An 18,240-nucleotide genomic window follows, 5' to 3' on the forward strand; every position below is an offset into this window, starting at 1 on the left:
TTTAGATCTTGGACCGCACGACGAAGCACTTCTTGAGGGGGGAGGTCTTGCTGCTCAAAGATTTTAGCATTCCTGGCTTTCCAAACGTGCCAGAGCAGAGTGAGGAAGATGTCGGCGCGTACTTGGTCGGGCAATTGAAGCGAACTACCAAGGAGCCAAGGCGTTTTGTGGTTGCCTGCGGGGACAGTAATTCCCAGTTGGGACCAAACGGCCGTTGCACGATGTGCTCATCTGTTTCCAGGGTCCCTGGGCAGAACTCACAGTAAGATTCTTCTAGTGATCGGATGCGCTTGTTATGTAGGTTATCTCTGGTGTTGGGACGTCCGTGGTACATTAGCCACCCGAAAAACTTGACTTTCGCTGGAAGTTTGGTATTCCAAAGCCTAGCGGCATCAGGACCCAGAGGGTCAGCGGCATGCATCCTGAGATAGGCACCTCTGGGGCAGGGAAAGTGTCTGCAAGTGTGGAGCTCAGGAGCCATCTGTCGTGCCAGACGGAGGTGTGTTTTCCGTCCCCGAGCTGAACGGCCGTCAAGGAGCGGCAACGTGGCAATTCTGCCTGTACCACTCGGCTGAGAAACGAGTCCTCGTCAATGGCAGCATGTCTGAAGAACCAATCTTTCCGAGGAAGGGGCGACGGTTCATGTAGTTTCTGAATGAATTTCATGAGCAAACAGTGGTTTTAATCCTCAAGGCTCTTGATCCCCAAGCCTCCACAATCCTTGCTAACGCAGAGCCTCTCCCATTTTACCAAACATTGAGATCCGTAGCACTTATCTTCGCCCGTCCAGAGGAAAGCCCGGCGCCTAGCATCGAGGATATCCCTGACTGTTTTTGGGAGCAGATGGGATGACATGAAATAGATAGCAAGGCCTCCAAGCACAGCATTCACAAGAACAAGCCGGCCACCCGAGATTAGGAGCTTGGCTTTCCAACCAGATAAGTAACAGTCAAAGCTGTCTACTAGAGGTTGGTAATCAGACACACGGAGCTTGTGGGGCGATAGGGGTGGGCTAAGATAGGTCTGTGGGAGAGTGGAGGTTGTGCAGCTCAAGATGGCTTCCATGTCTGCACCATCATCTGGCTGGACGTGCATCGGAACAAAGGTGGATTTGTGGGAGTTGATCTTGAGACCGGTGGCCGCGTGGGAGTTGAAGGAAGTGACGAGTCAATTGGGTGACAGAGCAGGCCGTTGCCGGAAGCGTGTTTGATGAGTCGTTGCAACACATCAGCCACCACAATGAAAAGATATGGGATCTGCTTGTCTGAGGCCGCGGCGACACGTGATCCTGCGCCCCGGCACGCCGTTAAGCATAACAGCCGTTCGGCCGCTGGTGAGAATTTTCTCTATCCATCCACACACCAGCGATCATCAAAGCCCCTGCAACGAAGAATGGCATCCCGGCTGCACCATTCAATGGAATCAAACGCTTTCTTCAAGTCCAATTTGAGGACAGTAGTGGGCACGTGACGTTTGTGGCAGCAACTGAGCAGGTCGGCCGCGTAGACGACCAAGTTCTCTGCGATGCTACGCCCCTGAATGAAACCTGTCTGATCAGAATCAACAATGGCCGGGATGGCGGTTCTTAGGCGGTTGGTCATCACCTTGGTGAAGAGTTTCATGGGGCAATTCTGGAGAGAAATAAGGCGGGAGGCGTCAGCAGTGCGCGCTCCTTCTTTCTTGGGTCATGAACTGAGCGCACAGTTGTTTAGGATGATTTTTTTGGGTTGGGGGAACCTGTCACCAATTTTTCTGAGTGATTAGTTTTCTGAGTGTCACAAACTTAGATAAGCCACTTACTTAAAAGGAGGGAATGCATTAATATTCCTTTAAAAAAGTAATTACTTTAGGGTATTAATTCACCACAGTGAGAGGTAGAGGCGAGAGGTAGGAGAGAGAAGAGACCTGAGCAACAAAAGCCCATTTATATGGGTGTGAGGAACGTACATCGGTTTGCCTATCAATGGGCGTGAATGCTAGATTGGTGAGCCTATCCCGGGATGTATCATCAGGAAGTTTGTGAGCGGCATCGTTTCTGTTGCACTACTGTGGAAGATCAAAAGGCAGCAAACTACCAATGAAGACCAAAATATTAGGAACTGCATAAGCTCCATTACGAAGACTGGACGCAAGGGGTGGCGAGAATGATACTAGGCAATTATGATAGAAAAACACTCTAACATGAATATAAAGATATAGTTCCGTTTGGATCGTGTATTTTAATCTCTGTTCTCTTCTTCATAAGGTGGGCCCGGAAGATAAAAACCCCGCCCTTTCATTGCCACGTACAGCTGGAAATGCAAACAACTGAATGTAAAAAAGTGCTTAGGCGGGGAAGAAATATGTCCGTTGCATTTAACAATGCTTGTTCTTGTAATGATGGTATTCCAAGACCTTCAGTGAGGGGCCTAAAATGGTCGAATGAAAGTAAGCAAGGCTATACTTGAAGGGCCTCTGGATTGGAATTTTTTTATATATTTTTTTACGATTTTGTAAAAATAAATAGTGGAACAAAAAATTTGCAAAAATGAACTTATGTTGCTGGACCAAACGACGGTAGGGGTCCTTTCTGTTGAAACGGCGAAAGGGTGCCGGCTGGCACATGCAGCCATGTTTCGCCAGCTGAAACGGCGGTATGGGCCTTACCGCCATTTCGTGTGGCGGTAGGTGGCCTACTGTCGTTTCAGACGGCGATAAATGCCTGCAGTCGGGTTGGGAATGCTATAGCCGGTTGAAGATAAATGCCTGCAGTCGGGTTGGGAATGCTATAGCCGGTTGAAACAGCTATAAGTACCTGTAGCTGTTTCAGCCGGCTACAACTCCGTTTTAATTATTTTTCCTTCATTTTTTATGATATTTATGAAAGCAAATTATGTAGTTTCATTGCAATATGTAACTTCGTAGTTTGAGCCTACACCTCTGTTTTAAATATTGTTCCTTTAATTTTTTATGATATTTTTGGAAGTAAAATATGTAAATTCGTAATTTGAGAGAGGTAGAGTGATTGAACAAAATAATTGAAAATGATTTAACTCTCGTCGTAGATAAAGTAGTACGCGGATAACCACACATCGTACGCTATCAATCGTACACATGAAAGCCTGCACCGACGTACAAAAAATAAAAGAGGTCCTACGCACGCATCCTCGCTTGAAACGAGGCTCACCGCAACCACGACCACGCCTCGCTGCCCGCTGCGCAGCTCTGGTCTGGTACTGGTCGTATGTCAAGGGGTCCCGTGGGGCAACGTCGCGAGGCAGACATCCTGCTGCGGCCGCAGGTAGTGTCGCGAAGTCCTAGGTCGCGCTCTGCGTAGGAGCCTCTGGGGCGTCACGCAATTGTGAAGCACCAATCACGTCAGGCTCAGGTCTGAAAATTTCATCCACCCATGCATGGACGCTGGACCTCTGTCCCTCCTCCTCGATGGAGTCCTCCGAAGCCCCTCCGCGGTCTACAGTGTTATGCAACTAAGGAAATGGTATTTATTAGTTTCGTTGCATATTTGAAATGGAATAGAAAACATGTATTAATCATGCACCGTAGTGGCGTAGCTCTGTGCCTGCTGCAGCAGAAGAGGGCCCCGCTCCATTGTAAACTCCATACATCTGCAGGGCTGCATTAAGAAATTATTAGTTAGTAAAGTGAATTGGACAACATTTCTTCAATGGTGTACAACAAAATAACGTTCATGTACCTATCGGGGTCAAGTACTACGGAACAATGGACGGGCCGGCGGAGGCATGCCAAAATGGTGGTGGTGCCGGTGGGTCCCAGGATGGCCCGGCCGCTGGTGCATGTGCCTGTGGTGCAGTACAGGGACCGGGGTACGGCGGACGAACGGGTGGCTAAGAGGACGTACCGGCCTGGTGGGTAGGAGGTGGAGAGGACGAATGGGGTAGGCAGCCCATGGTGGAAGCATAACATCCCCACGACCGCCATGGCAGCTGACGGCCCTTAGGAACCTATTGTAGGTGCCTAAGGCCCTCCTGTACAGCAAACACACTCTTTATTGTTGACGATGCACTCATGTGTGTGCTTCTCGTGCCTCCCGCCCATTCGAGCTTTGTCCCTGCAACCAACCTCGAACCGACGTTCCACGACTCCAACTTCAAAGTACTTCATGGTGCGGTACAGGAAGAATTCCACGATACCAACAAGGGGCAATCCCCGAACACCACACAGGACCCAAGCCAATTATAAACCTCAGCTAGGTTTGGAGTCATTATACCCAACCGAGCACCTCCCTCATCAAAGAGTAATGCCCACTTTTCCTTCAGCTCATGCTCAATCCACTATGAGAAACAATTGACGCTTCACAAATTGAAGCAAGAAACATGCTCATCTTACATGACCATCACACAAGTAAGAACACACAACCAATCAATTCGCACAAGATCCACAACACATGAGTTTGATTTGATTAACAACACACGGAGGATTCAACAGCACAATCACAAATGAATCATTCACAAACAAATCATGCACTACTAGATCACTCAAAAACAAAATATTCACCGGCTTCTCATATCCACAAGCTCCCCCGCTCGCTATCTCGCCCGCACACGCACCAACGGCGGCCAGAGACCAAGGGCTAGCCCAGGAGGGCTCGTGCGTCCCACACGCCGGTGGCGGCCAGCGCCCTGGGGCCCGTCGGGGAGGGCCCAGCAGCCAGGGCCCAGCCTGGGAGGCCCCGCACGTCCGCGGCCAACAGCTAGGGGGGGCGGCCGAGGATGCCCACGTGCCGGCGGCCAAGGGCCCACCGGGGATGCTCCGTGCACTTGTGGCCGGTGGCCAAGGGCCAGCCGGGGATGCTCCGCGGCGTGCTGGCAGCCAGCGGCTAGGGGGTCAGTCGGGGAGGCCCCGACGGTAGCCAGTGGAGGGAGGAGGGAGGAGAGGAAGCAGTGGAGTGAGAGAGAGGCCGGTGGTGTGTTGGGAAATGATAACGTAGTAGTGGGGGAGAGAGAGGCTAGTGGGGTGGTGATAAGTTAAGGCCGGTGCGGAAAGAGAGTAGATCGGGAGGAATTAAAAAAAAAAGAGTAGTCCTGGTTGTCGGTTTCAACCGGGACTAGAAGAATTCCTTTAGTTCCGGTTGGAGCCACAAACTGGGACTTATTCATTTACTCCCGACTGGTAGCTCTAACCAGGATTAAAAGCTCCACTTTTATCTCGTTTGGAACCACCAACCGGGACTAAAAGAGCTCTGAAGGACTACGAAATTTAGACCTAGGACTAAAGAGGCATTAGTTCTAATAGTATCTTGCTGTCGTAGGTCCTAGGTTCTAATAGTTCTAATAGAACTAATGCCTCTTTAGTCCTAGGTCCGATTTGTTTCGAGATTTTGTCCAAGGATCGAAAGTCGTTTATCTACTGGTGTCACTTCCGAATAGTTTGATATGTAAAATCATGTTTCTTCATAATACATTTATAAGCTACGTTTTTTGTATTAAAAAGCCAAAACAGCGCTAAATAGTTTTGCAATTATATAGCTAGAATCATGATGCAAAACAAGAATAAAATAGGAAATGATAAAAGCCTTTGACAAAACATACAGAAAATAATAAAGAAGTAGTTGATATCTCCTATTACCATATGAGGAACAACTAGGAAACACACTGCAGTATCTAGCCACACTAGTACGTTAAAACTGCCTTGCTGTCGGTTTTACGTTTCTTACTATATGACCGGTTTCTTATCTCAGTATGCCACCAATTGTGCCATAACCATCAGTACTAGTGAATTTTTACTGTCGGCTTCATGGCTGAAATAGACTAAGGTCCCGCTTGGATCCTTGGAATTGAATTTTTCTAATAATAATAATTTAGACACAAATTAATTAAGTTAATATAGTTGCATGTGAAATATATTTATATATTATTGTTGGTTATATGGGAGAGATACTTATGTGCTGCCCTTCTGCTATAGGGAAGCGAGTCGAAGAGAGTGCTATAAGTTGCACATTAGAAGTATAGCATGAGGATCTATAGAATCAATTTCCATCTCCCACACCTATAAATTTAAGATATGCTTATATCTAAACTTTGGAAAGTTGTGAAATGCCACGTTCCAAGACAAATAGTCTACTCCATTAAGTAGATTCCAATTCCTTCAAAATGAAGGGATGCAAACGGGACCTAATAATAATGGTCCAGTAGGTTAATTTTCTGAACATGTAGCTTTATTACCAAGTCTTTCCTTGACCCATTAAATTAAATTGTTGCACTACACATGTAGCTACCATAATTTACTATAGCATCACATTTGACACGAGTGAAACATTATAACATATGTTGGTCATCATCTTCTCGCACTACACCAAAGTTGATTTGTGCTGGCACAGGAAATTAGCATACTAGCGGGTGTGATTAGTATCCGCCAGTACAAAGCTTCCCTGGGCCGGTAGAGGAGCACCCGCTAGCGCAAATGCCACTATACTTATGGGCGACCTAAGCACCTGCCAGCATAGATGCATCCCATCTGTGCTTGTGGGTGGCTTATGTCGCTCGCCAGCACAGATCTCGCCCAGATAAGGCTACGAACAGTTTCTTCCCCAGCCAACCTTCCATTTGGAGCTTGCCCGAGAGGAGCTCGGGAAAATCTCCAAAAACACCAAATCTAAGGGGGAAGGTTTTGCCCTTAATTTCTTTGAAGGAGGTGGCTATAAAAGGTGAGTTTGTACCATTCCAACCTTCTTCTGCAACTTATATCCATTATTTCTAGCTTCATTAGGTTCTCATCTAGATCTAGATCTAGATCTAGAAGAGAGAGGAGGGAAGAGAGAGAAAATAACTAGAGATGGATTATTTTTGTAAATAAAATTATGTGATCATATTATAACCATTACAATGCTATGTTTTTCATTTTAATGTAATATAGAATTGAGTTTGATCGTATTTTTCCTACTTATTAATTATTACATCCATAGTTTTAATTAATGAGGTTGACTGAATTTAATATATAAGTGAGTTTAATTTTTTCCTTCTACTTATTAATTATTACATCCATGGTTTAATTGAGTTTCATTTAGGGTATTATAGAATTAATTTTGATTATATTTCTTCCTACTTATTAGTTACTATATCCATAATTTACCCATAGCTCTTTAAATTAATTAATATAACATAGAATTATTGTCATAGGTTATTAAAGATGAATCATAGAGTATGAATGTATGGCATACTGAGACATTCACATACATTGTCAGAGGTATCAAAGTTTGTGGAGGCTGCGGAGAAGCACGCTTGCATTTGCAAGATAAAGCAAATACGTTGTCCGTCTTTTGATTGTAGCAACAATATTGTACAGGGAGATACTGATGTCATCAAGAGGCATTTGATAAAGTGAGGTTTGTGGATGGATACACAATTTGATCCCATCATGGTGAGGCAGGAGGTACTTTCAACAACACTGATATTGATAATGGTTGAGGGATATGGGTACCCCATGGGTCCCCACCGATCAGGATATTGGCCGGTCCTGACACGTGGGCCTGCCCGACCAGGATGTACGGGCTAAGGATATGAAGATACTTAGAGTACAAGTCAAGAAGGCCGGGCAATTCAAATCGGTCCGAATATTGCGGGATAGCGTATTGTAATCCGACTCATATTACTTTCCATGTAATGACTGAGTAGATTAGATTCAAACCGACTTGTAACCCTAGGTCGTCAGCCTATATAAGATGACCAAGAGCGCCTCCCGAGGGCATCCAATCCAATATGTAAACCATGCACCAGCGCAAAGCAATACAAGTCACCAGAATACAGGACGTAGGGTATTACTCTCCAGAAGCCCGAACCTGTCTAAACCCTCGTGTTCTTGTGATCACCTTCGAGTTCTTGGTCTTGCGATCTTCTCTGCCTACAAATAAACCACTTGGGTAATCCCCTTGTGAACTGCCGAGCTACTAAATCTGACACTGACTCTGATGAAGTGGGTGGTGATGATGCAAACGAAAATGATCATGTTATGATGGATGATGATTATGACCGTGGAGATTAGAATGGTGATCAAAGAGATGCGCGCGTGGAACCATAGGTGGACGAGGCACGTGATGTTGATATGCAGGATATGTTGCGCCACATTGAACCGGAAGTGTTGCTAGGGAGTGCTAAAGGGTTAAAGAATTTTGAGACACTCTAGAATGCAGCAAAGGACCGTATGTATGAGGGATGTGGGAAGGAGTGGACAGTGTTGCGTATCATCCTCCATCTTCTAATCCTGAAGGCTAAATTCGGCTGGTCAGACAATAGTTTCAATGATCTCCTTACTCTGCTGGGCAAGTTACTGCCGAAGCCTAGCTTTGTGCCAAAAACATATACAAAACAAAAAAGATCATCAATCCATTGAAGATGCGTGTGCAAAGAATACATGCGTGCAGGAACCATTTCATATTGTACCGCGGTGAGTACGTAGCATTGGAAAAGTGTCCAAATTGCGATGCTAGCCATTACAAAATTAATGTCAATTTCTGTGAGTATCGTGCCGGTTCCTCCATTGGGAATAAAAGGAAGAAGGGTGCAAAGAAAAGTGATGCTGCTCAAGTGGAGGACGAGTCCTATATAGGTACTGACACGACGACTCAGTGCAGAGTCCTTGCTTTGGTGATGTGGTATTTACCGGTGGTGGACTGTCTGAAGCATTTGTTCTCAAACCCAAAGACCGCTGAAATGATGACTTAGCATGTTGATCAGGCTGATGGAAAGCTTTGACATCCATACGATGCTCACCAGTGGAGAACCTTCGATGCCAATCATCCAGAGTTTTCAGATGAAAAAAGGAATATACAGTTTGCGTTGAGTACAGACGGCATGAATCAGTTTGGTGAAAGAAGTAGCACGCACGCACAACACCTAAGTTGTATTACTAACTCTTGTCTTTATATCCTCAAAGTGCGTACAAGTTTTACATACTAAAGACGGGGTCCACAATCAAAAAGGACGAAAGCTATGAAAATAATATATCATAGATTCGTAAGAACATAAAAACTTGGTTTTTTCATATAATGTAGACTTGTCATAATAACAATTCATCATTTTTTTTCTATTTGTTTGCAGTGCCACAAGCAACCTCCCGGCTCTGTGCTATGCGGATATTACGTGTGCGAGTTCATTAGAAATAATGGGAGGTACCGGATGAACCCTGAAGACGTAAGTCTTTTATACATTGCCACGTGCTAACTTCCTAATGGTAATACACCCTAATCTTCATTTACGGTATACCTACGGATGCCTACCATTGACAATAACTATAGCAAAATCGAAGACAAATAAATCGACAACATTTGTACAGACATGGCAAGGTTTATCCTACACGAGATTTGTCATGAGGATAGAGCATTATTTGATAAAGATGGTATTTTGATGGCGGACGAGTGTACAAACTTCGTAGATGTGCATAGTAGTTTTAATATTAGCGTGGCAAAGAATAACTCTATTCCAAATGTTGGATTTTTAATAATGTGAATTATATATTATGTACGATGCAGTTTTTAATAACATGAATTATTTATTACTCAAGGTTGTTGTTACGTGGTTGGACATACATATTTCAATTTGATGGCTAAAAACTGGTGGGAAATAAAAATTATAAATAAATCATAGGAAATAATATATTGAATAGGAAAATACATATTCCTGGCGGGGGGCATAACCACCCGCCAGCACAGAAACCATCTGTGCTGGCGGCTGGCTAACGTCCCTGCCAGCAGAGAGCGGTCTATGCTGGAGGGCGAGCACCCGCCAGCACAAACAGTATTTGTGTTGGCTCAAGGTTGCTGGCGGGTGCGATACCTGCCAACACAGACCTGTTCTAGCCACCAGAACAAATGCTTTCTGGTGTAGTGTCTTAGCCCACCAACATATAAGATAGTGTCTTATACTGTTCTTAGTATGTGCCACTTCTAAGGGCTTGGGGGTGAAATGATACTACGTTCGTGATGCTTGCACTTGAGCATTCAAATAAATTTCAATCAAGACAGTCACTCGATCATTAAGCAGCAGTACACCATATCTTGAGAAGAAGGCATGGACTCTCAGCATGCAGGGCATGCGAATGTGAGGTGTCAGGATTAAAAACTCAACAAATATCTTGAGAAGAAGGCATGGAAGCACAGCACGCGCACTGAGAGGCTCGGATGGCAACCTCTTACCTCTGAGACTGCAGAACAACAAGGCAGAGGTGGAGGCGAGGTGGCCTGCGTGCAGTGAACAGGGGCATGGCCTCTTCTGGACGGGCGCCGAGGCAGGGGCATATATTAGTCTTTGAGCACAGTAAAATAGACACAAAATTTCACTGGTATCTGCATTATCTAATGAAATTTTGTTGCGACATATTCAATCTCGAATGTCATGATCTAGACAGTGAGAAATAAGCATACGTCCATCAGGAAGAATATCACAGTTAAACAAGCTTTGAACAATAATGCATGGATCCGACATATCAAGCATGTCCAATCGGCTGAAGAACTACACCAATACACCACTCTATACGAAAAACTATATCATCAAAGTAGAGATGTACAGGAAGAAGATAAGATAAAATAGAGGTGGACAAATGATGGTAACTATACAGTCAAGAGGGCATACATGATCCAATTCTCTGGAAGCATGCAAAAGATCAATTTTTCACCAATCTGGAAAGCAAAGGCTGAACCCAAATGCTGTTTCTTTGCATGGACATTGCTACACCAAAAAAATCTAACAGCAAACAATCTGCAAAAACGAGGATTGACGAATGATCCTTTGTGCAAACTATGCACGGCACAACCTGAAACACCCCATCACCTTTGCAAGAACTGTCCATATGCTGAGGATGTGAGGAACATGATCACTTCTTGGATTGGCTTACATTTGTTGCAAAATTTAGAACAATCGATTTCTCTTTATGCATGGTGGAGAAAATGTAAGATGCGAGTGGATAAAAAAGACAGATAAGCTTTCGACAGACTAATGATATACTTTTGGTGGAATGTTTGGAAAGAAACATAAATCCTTGCCACCTCTACAATTGGCGCTACTCATCAAGGAAGATATGAACCAGTATAGACTTGTTTTTAATGGTCGCAACAAAGCTACAAATGGTCAGTCGTAGTTGCGTGTGGTCCTTCCATCCCGAGTCGGTTTTTCTTCTTTTGCGCTGTGTAGAGGCCTTTCCTTTTCTTTGGTTGTACTATTGTGCTAGTTGTTCTCCTCCCCTCAGGTTATTGATTCTGGTTGTATGTACGTGTAGCGTTCTTTAGGTCTCTCCATAGCTGTTTAGTTATTGTCTCTTTTGTTTTTGCTTTGTTTCTTTTTCCTTTCTATTAATATAACACGGCAATTCTATTGCCATCTTTTTGAAAAAAAATAAGGATACATCGGATTTAAAACTAAGTGCAGAAGTTGCAGAATAGCTACATGATGAATCTGTTGAGAACCACCATAGGTACGACTGAACAACATTTTAAACAGCTTCTATGGTGTCCAGGTAGAAGGATCCTTCAACTTGTTTAGATAATTGCTGTAGTGGACGCCTTCAAAACTTGTAGCTAAATTCTGTAACATGTAGCTAAAGAAAAGGAAAGAAAATGAAATACAGCCTACAATAGTGGTATGAAAGAAGGTTCATCTGGCTACAACATATAGTTTTATCATGGTCAGTTTTTGCTATGAGCCCATTGAATAATTGTATTGCTTCAGTAGCTACCATAATTCGCTATTATCATGTTCGACAATAGCAAAACATTTAGAGCCTACATTACTACATCACTCATGACTGCATCTTCTAGTTGTTATAAAATGGATTCGATCTGCTTCTCGAGCCAAACATAGAAGGTAGTCTATAATGCTGTTCTTAGTATGTGCCGCTTCTAAGGAATTGGAGCGAAATGATATTATGTTTGTGATGCTTGCACTTGAGCATTCAAATGAATTTCAATTATAGGACAGTCACTCGATCATTAAGCAGCAGTAAACCGTACGTATAGTTCCTCTCACCATGCAGGGCATGTCGAATGTGAGGTGTCAGGATTAAAAACTCAAGTCTGTCTGTTGTGAGTATTGATGGGAAATGTTGAGAAGCCATGGAGGCATGCTCACTGAGATGCGCGGATGGCAAACTGGACCGGCGCCGACGCAGGCTTGGTGGGAGCGTCGCTTGAGCATGGTATTTGCACAATACGTATGAATCTGTTGAGAACAGCCATAGGTTTGACTGAACAGCATCGTAAACAGCTAGCTTCTGTTGATGTAAAATGGAAGGAAGAAGTTCTAGTGTACGAACATGTATTTTTTATATGAACATGTATAGCACTGCTGTCCACAAACACTTTATGTCACTGTATCAATGTACCAAAAAATAGACTGTTTTCAAAATTAAAATACACCGTTCTTTTACCATGAAGATGCCAAAGTACTAGGTTAATAACTTGCTGCGTCCCTTAGATCACTACCTTCACCCTCTGCTCTAAGTTATATTTATATATTAAGAGCTCTTTTACAGTGGTTTTAAAGGTATCCACAAGTACTTGTTGGTACTTTTGTCTATGATTTTGTCCACCTTCGGATCTGAAAAAACAATTATAAAAATAAATTGAAGGATTAATTTTTGTACTTGATCCCACCAATTTGATAGTCCTTAGTACTCCAAGATTCTTCATTTGTTTCCACCGTTAGATTTCGAGATGGATGGCTCTTTTTTTTCCAACCATTCTAAAATTTCTCATTAACAATACATAGTAGGTGTTTCCTCAAAAACAATATATAGTAGGTGGTAGGCCTTGTACACATTCTTTCTCTAAAGTCTTAATCAAGTATCATTATTCTTTTTTATTTTACTTTAGCTAATTATATGTTTTTTAGAAAAAGGAAGCTAATTAAATGTACAGTCATATATGAATACAAAGTGAGGGATATTATATATGTACCTAGTGAATTCGAGGTGGCCAATAAAGGGGTGTAATTACAAGATTGTGTATATCACTTTTCTTAATTTAGGATCTTGAATGCCATTTTGTGCTACACTTGACTGACAACTGCCCCATGAAAATAATCACGTTGATGTCTTTATGAATGAGGAGAAGAGGAAATTTTGTTGAAATAATGTTTCCCTAAAAAAACATGTTTTTGTTGTTTCTCACGATAATGTTTCACTTGGTCTACTCATAGCTTCATCAATGAAGCAGTACATTATAAAACAGATGCATAGTAGGTAAGAATGCAACAAGTGAGTTATACGAGTAGATCCATCTACATACTCTTCTATAAAATGGCCTCCGCTTTGCAAGCTATTGAGACGAAGGACCATTAGTTATCTAGAGTTGAGAAATATGAATAGAGCTTGTACCCTGTAGTCTAAATGACTCTTCGATCTCTAGCTGCTTTGAGCAAGCATATATGGATTGCAAGGAAAAAGAAGTTGGGTTTTACATACAGTTTATTGTGGGTGCTCGTACATTCAGATCGAGCCAATGACTGCACTCACTGTCGTTGCTGCAACAACGAAGCATCTGGCTACTGTGACCAATATAGGTATGTGAGGTATTAGGATTATAATTTAGACGAGATCTTTTCCTCCGGGAATTTAAAAGGGCTGGATGGGAACTGGGAATCGTGTAGCTGCAAATATGCTTTTTTTTTTAGCGTGAACCTATTTCTTTCTTCCCTACTGTATTGGCTTAACCGTGATCTTCCAGCTTTTGCGTTCATCGCGTAGCTCCAAAATAAGAAAAGGTGCTCAAATTGTGTCATTGTTAGTTGTCCAATGGGATTGTGTGTGGATGGATCCATTAGTTTGTTCAGATAAGCAATTGTGCTACAAGATTTCTCTGTCCTTGTAATTGAACTCCACAACCACTTTATTATGTTTAATAGCGAATTGGCCGTGTCTTCCACTTTTAAATGAAAAATAAATGAAAATAGACGATATGGCCTCAAAGGACATACAAATTATTAATACGCCAACGTAACATATATACGCTGGGCTGATTATTTGTATTGTTAGATGAATCATTTCACAGTGCTTCATTTGGTACAATTACTTATTTGTTTGAACAAGAACACGATCACCTGCCATGCATTGAGATTGAACATATAGAACGACAGTATAATCTTAAGTTTCAGGACTATATGTGCCCAAAGTGGCACTCTTTCATGGCCAAAGGATCAGAGGTAATATTTTGATTGTTGCACTGGGTTCATCATTAAATAGTAAGACTTTGAACTAAATTTTGAGCTACAACTGAGGATGTCAGAAGACGACAACATTCAACAAACAACTGCTTTATTGAAACGTGCAAGTCAATGCTAACAATCATTAAGAAGAAAAAATAGTTATAAATTTGCAATGTGGCTTTTTGAATATTGTTTTGTCAATTCTAATGTATTCTAATGTTTTGTCAACTGTTCGATGAAGCAGTACAGTGCAGAACAGATAGTGCGTACAAAGTGTTTATTCTTTTCCTCACCATGGCCAATACCGATAAATGCCAGCCATATGACTGCTTCACTACGTCCATCTTCCTGATGTATTTAAGTTGCTTGTCCTCTGCTTTGCAAGACGAGGATTGTAGACTATTGAGGACCCCTCCCCAAATCATGCTTGCATTTTTTATTGCACACGACTTTCCCTATGTAGAAATAACTAATTTCTATTCCGAAGAGGAAGACCACTAATTTTCTTAGTTAATTAGTAAATTGATTCACCTACTATGGAACATTTCAGAATGAAAAATGTGCAAGTTTTATCTTGATATCGATCTTTTCTATTTTATTAGTTATGTCTAATGATTAATTAAGAGTATGATACATTTGGTATTATGAATTAGAAGATAATAACACAACACACTACTGCTCCATAGATTGTTCCTATGAAAATCTTAAGATGTTTTTCTAAATGAAACTTATTTTTAAATAATGTTTCTGAAGTTCTAAGAATACACTGTTTTGATTTGTATAGTAATAGTTTTGTGAAGCAGCAGAATGTAGAACGGATAGTCGGTAGAAGATTTTAATTCATTTCGTCCAGACCGTGGACAATGCTAATAAATTCTAACTACATGGCTACATCGAACCCCATCTTTGCAAACCTTATTGCAGGCGATGGAGAAGGGCATCTGTCTATTTAGAGTTGAGGGGTATGAGCAGAGAAGGTAGACCATAATCCACTTCTCTATCTGAAGTGTGCTTTCTCTATCTTATATTCATCTTGTGTGCGCTTGAACATTCAAATCGAGCCATCGCCCATATGGCTACTATAGGCCATATAGGCATGTGAGGTATCACGATTACAATTTATACGGAGTAGCTCCGTTGACTTAGTGTTACAGCAAGTGGGCTGGCTGCAGGCTTAGGCTCACGAGCACCGTAGCTCGTGAACGGTGCCACGAATAGGAGTAGTTGGTTTGTTAGGAAGGAAATAAGTTAGATGGATTTGGTTAGAAATAAGGTTGTTTAGATTAGATTGAGTCAATTAGATGGCTAGCTATATAAGCACAACCGCACCATCCATTGTAATCAAGGATATAAGCACAACCGCACCATCCATTGTAATCAAGGAAGAAGTAGAGAATTAATCTTGGAGCCTCCAGCATGAGGGCGAGATCCCATCTACTACCTTCCCTATCCAGTAAAGTAACCATATCAACTTTGATATTCAGAGCCTTAGATCCTACGACCCTGCCATCAAAAAAAAATTCCCCCTACGATAGATTAGATTGATTCCATACTACTCCCACAAATCCTCAAAACCCATCCAGAAATTACATCTGCACATCAACAACCAGCCATGGCACCTCCTTGGTTGAGGGCATCAGATGCGTGTCTGACAATGTCAATCACGTTTCGAAAGGGCTTGATCGCTTCACCCACAACATATTTGAGATATTCGGCGAGCTCTGTGAGGAGTTCCTGCTCTGAAGGACAAGATCGCAGCGGTGCCATCTTCACCGCCAGTGAAGACCCAACCTGCTGCAACGATGACCACAGCAATATCTTCCAATCTGCTGGTGTGTACTGTCTCCACTGCTGATTCGGCGGAAGATTCATACATCGTCGCTACGCCTGCCTCACCACTGGCTTCTATGACTTCCTCACTGACAATTGTGGCAGCATCTTCTCGAGCAGCATCACTTGTGCTGCTACCCCCCCCCCTCCCTCCCGCAGCACCATCAACGGCAATGCCTTCTCCTCCACGAGTGTCGTATCTGATTCCGGCCACCACATCGCGTCCGCCAATGACATCTCCACCAACAGCACTGCTACCCTACAACAACCACGCGCGCTGGGGCCACAGTCCTCGCCCGCTGAAGCTATGACTTGCCATCCTGCCCGGCGTGCAAACCCACACTTTCCCCTGCCGACGCTGTCCCTAGCGTGCCCACAGATGGTGTGCCCACAGGCCAGCCAGCCAGCGCCGCCTATGGCGCGCCCGCGGGCTAGTCGACAGCGGCGCTGCACTTGCCTATCACGGCTTCGCGAGCGTCCTCGACGCCCGCGGCATTAGCCTCCTCCCTGGATGCTCTGCTCTAGCATGCTCAGGCCTCTCAGCAGCTCATAGACTCCGCAGACCTCCCGACCTGGTGTAGTCTCCACATCACCATCATGGATGGGCGCGCTGCTACAGCCGTCCGCGCCCAGATTAATGGCCTGCCAACCACACGCGTGGTGCCACACCCGACGCAGCTGGCCGTCAGTCTCCGCCTACAGCTCGTCCAGGCTATCAACTATGTTTGCTCAAGTGTGCTTCATCACCGCCAGGTTCCAGCCACATAAGGTCTGCAGCTCTAAGCATTGCCACAGCTTGAGGACAAGCTATCTTCAAGGGGTGGTGAAGTGTTATGGCAAGTGGGCTAGCTGCAGGCTTAGGCCCATGAGCACTGTAGCTCGTGAACAGTGCCATGAATAGGAGTAGTTGGTTTGTTAGGAAGGAGATAGTTAATGGATTTGGTTAGAGATAAGGTTGTTAGATAGATAAGGTTGTTTAGATTAGATTGAGTCTGTTAGATGGCTGGCTATATAAGCACAACCGTACCATCCATTATAATCAAGGAAGAAGTAGAGGATTAATCTCAGAACCTCCATCATGAGGGCGAGATCCTATCTACTACCTTCCCTATCTATCTTAGTAAAGTAACCATATCAATGCATTCCGGAGATGCCTCAGTTTCTTCATCATTGGTAGCTGGTAGGGGTCTGCTTTCCACTTTCTTGCAATTACCTTTCTCATCCAGTGGCCCTTTCGGTTTGGGAAACTGCTGTTATCTAAAATAAGAACAAAAAAGAATGCAGAACCGATTCATTTTGCTTTTAGTTAGATAAAATTAATGTTAACGCACTTCAAATGTGCTATAGAACTGCGATGTTTGTTACTTAAACTTATCAGCTGGTGCCATGTACCTGAAGTAGATAAATAAACTCAAGATCAAATGCCGCATTTAGAGTTCTTGAAACCTTTAGTCATGTGGCTCATTAAGGCCTAAAATTAATTTAAGGTGGCGTGGCTTCATTCATCAACAAAAATCTCACCCACTATTCCTTTGTTCTCATCACACTAATCAGCTTCTCTATTGCCAACAAACAACAACAACGTAGCTTTCAGTCCCAAGCATGTTGAGATAGGGTAGATGTGACGACCGACCCCTAATCTTCCGAGTTAACCTTAATCGGAGCCCTTGATCATAGTCATCTGTCTTGTTTTACCGCGCCTGAGTGCTCAGCCTTCAGCCCGATCCCGACCCCTGAGACCCGACCCCTCCCCGCTTCGCTTCGATCCCGACCCCGGCGAGCTCAGCCCACCGTCGGATCCTTCTAAGTCTTCCTCAAACGTCTGTTCTATCCGCCCGGTGGACCCACGAGATCTTTTCCCCCAGATCCTCCGCGACAGGCGCACTCGAGTTGCATGCCCGCTTCAGAGTCTTCCTACCGCGTGGCTCGTCTTCTCCGACGCCGCCGCTCAGTTTTGTCTCGGGCTAGCGACCGAGTGGATTCCCACGCCCCCTTCCCCAATGGCAGCGGAAGCCCCTCTGCAACCTTTCTGCAGAGCCTCGCCTCCCGCGCCCATCATCACGCCGCCAGATCCCGGCCCCAGAGCCCGATGCCGCCCGTCTTTTCCGTCACTTCGACCACAGTCGCGCCGCCTGGTCTCCGCTACACGACGATTCCTCCATCGCCAACCCCGACCGCGGCAGCGACAGCTCCTTTCCCCGCCCTGTTAGAAGCCGCCCGACAATCTGTTGCTCCGCGCTCGCCCGCGCGCCCGCGGCTGCCT

Source organism: Setaria italica, chromosome I (assembly GCF_000263155.2).
Source record: "Setaria italica strain Yugu1 chromosome I, Setaria_italica_v2.0, whole genome shotgun sequence".
Taxonomy (NCBI): Eukaryota; Viridiplantae; Streptophyta; class Magnoliopsida; order Poales; family Poaceae; genus Setaria; species Setaria italica.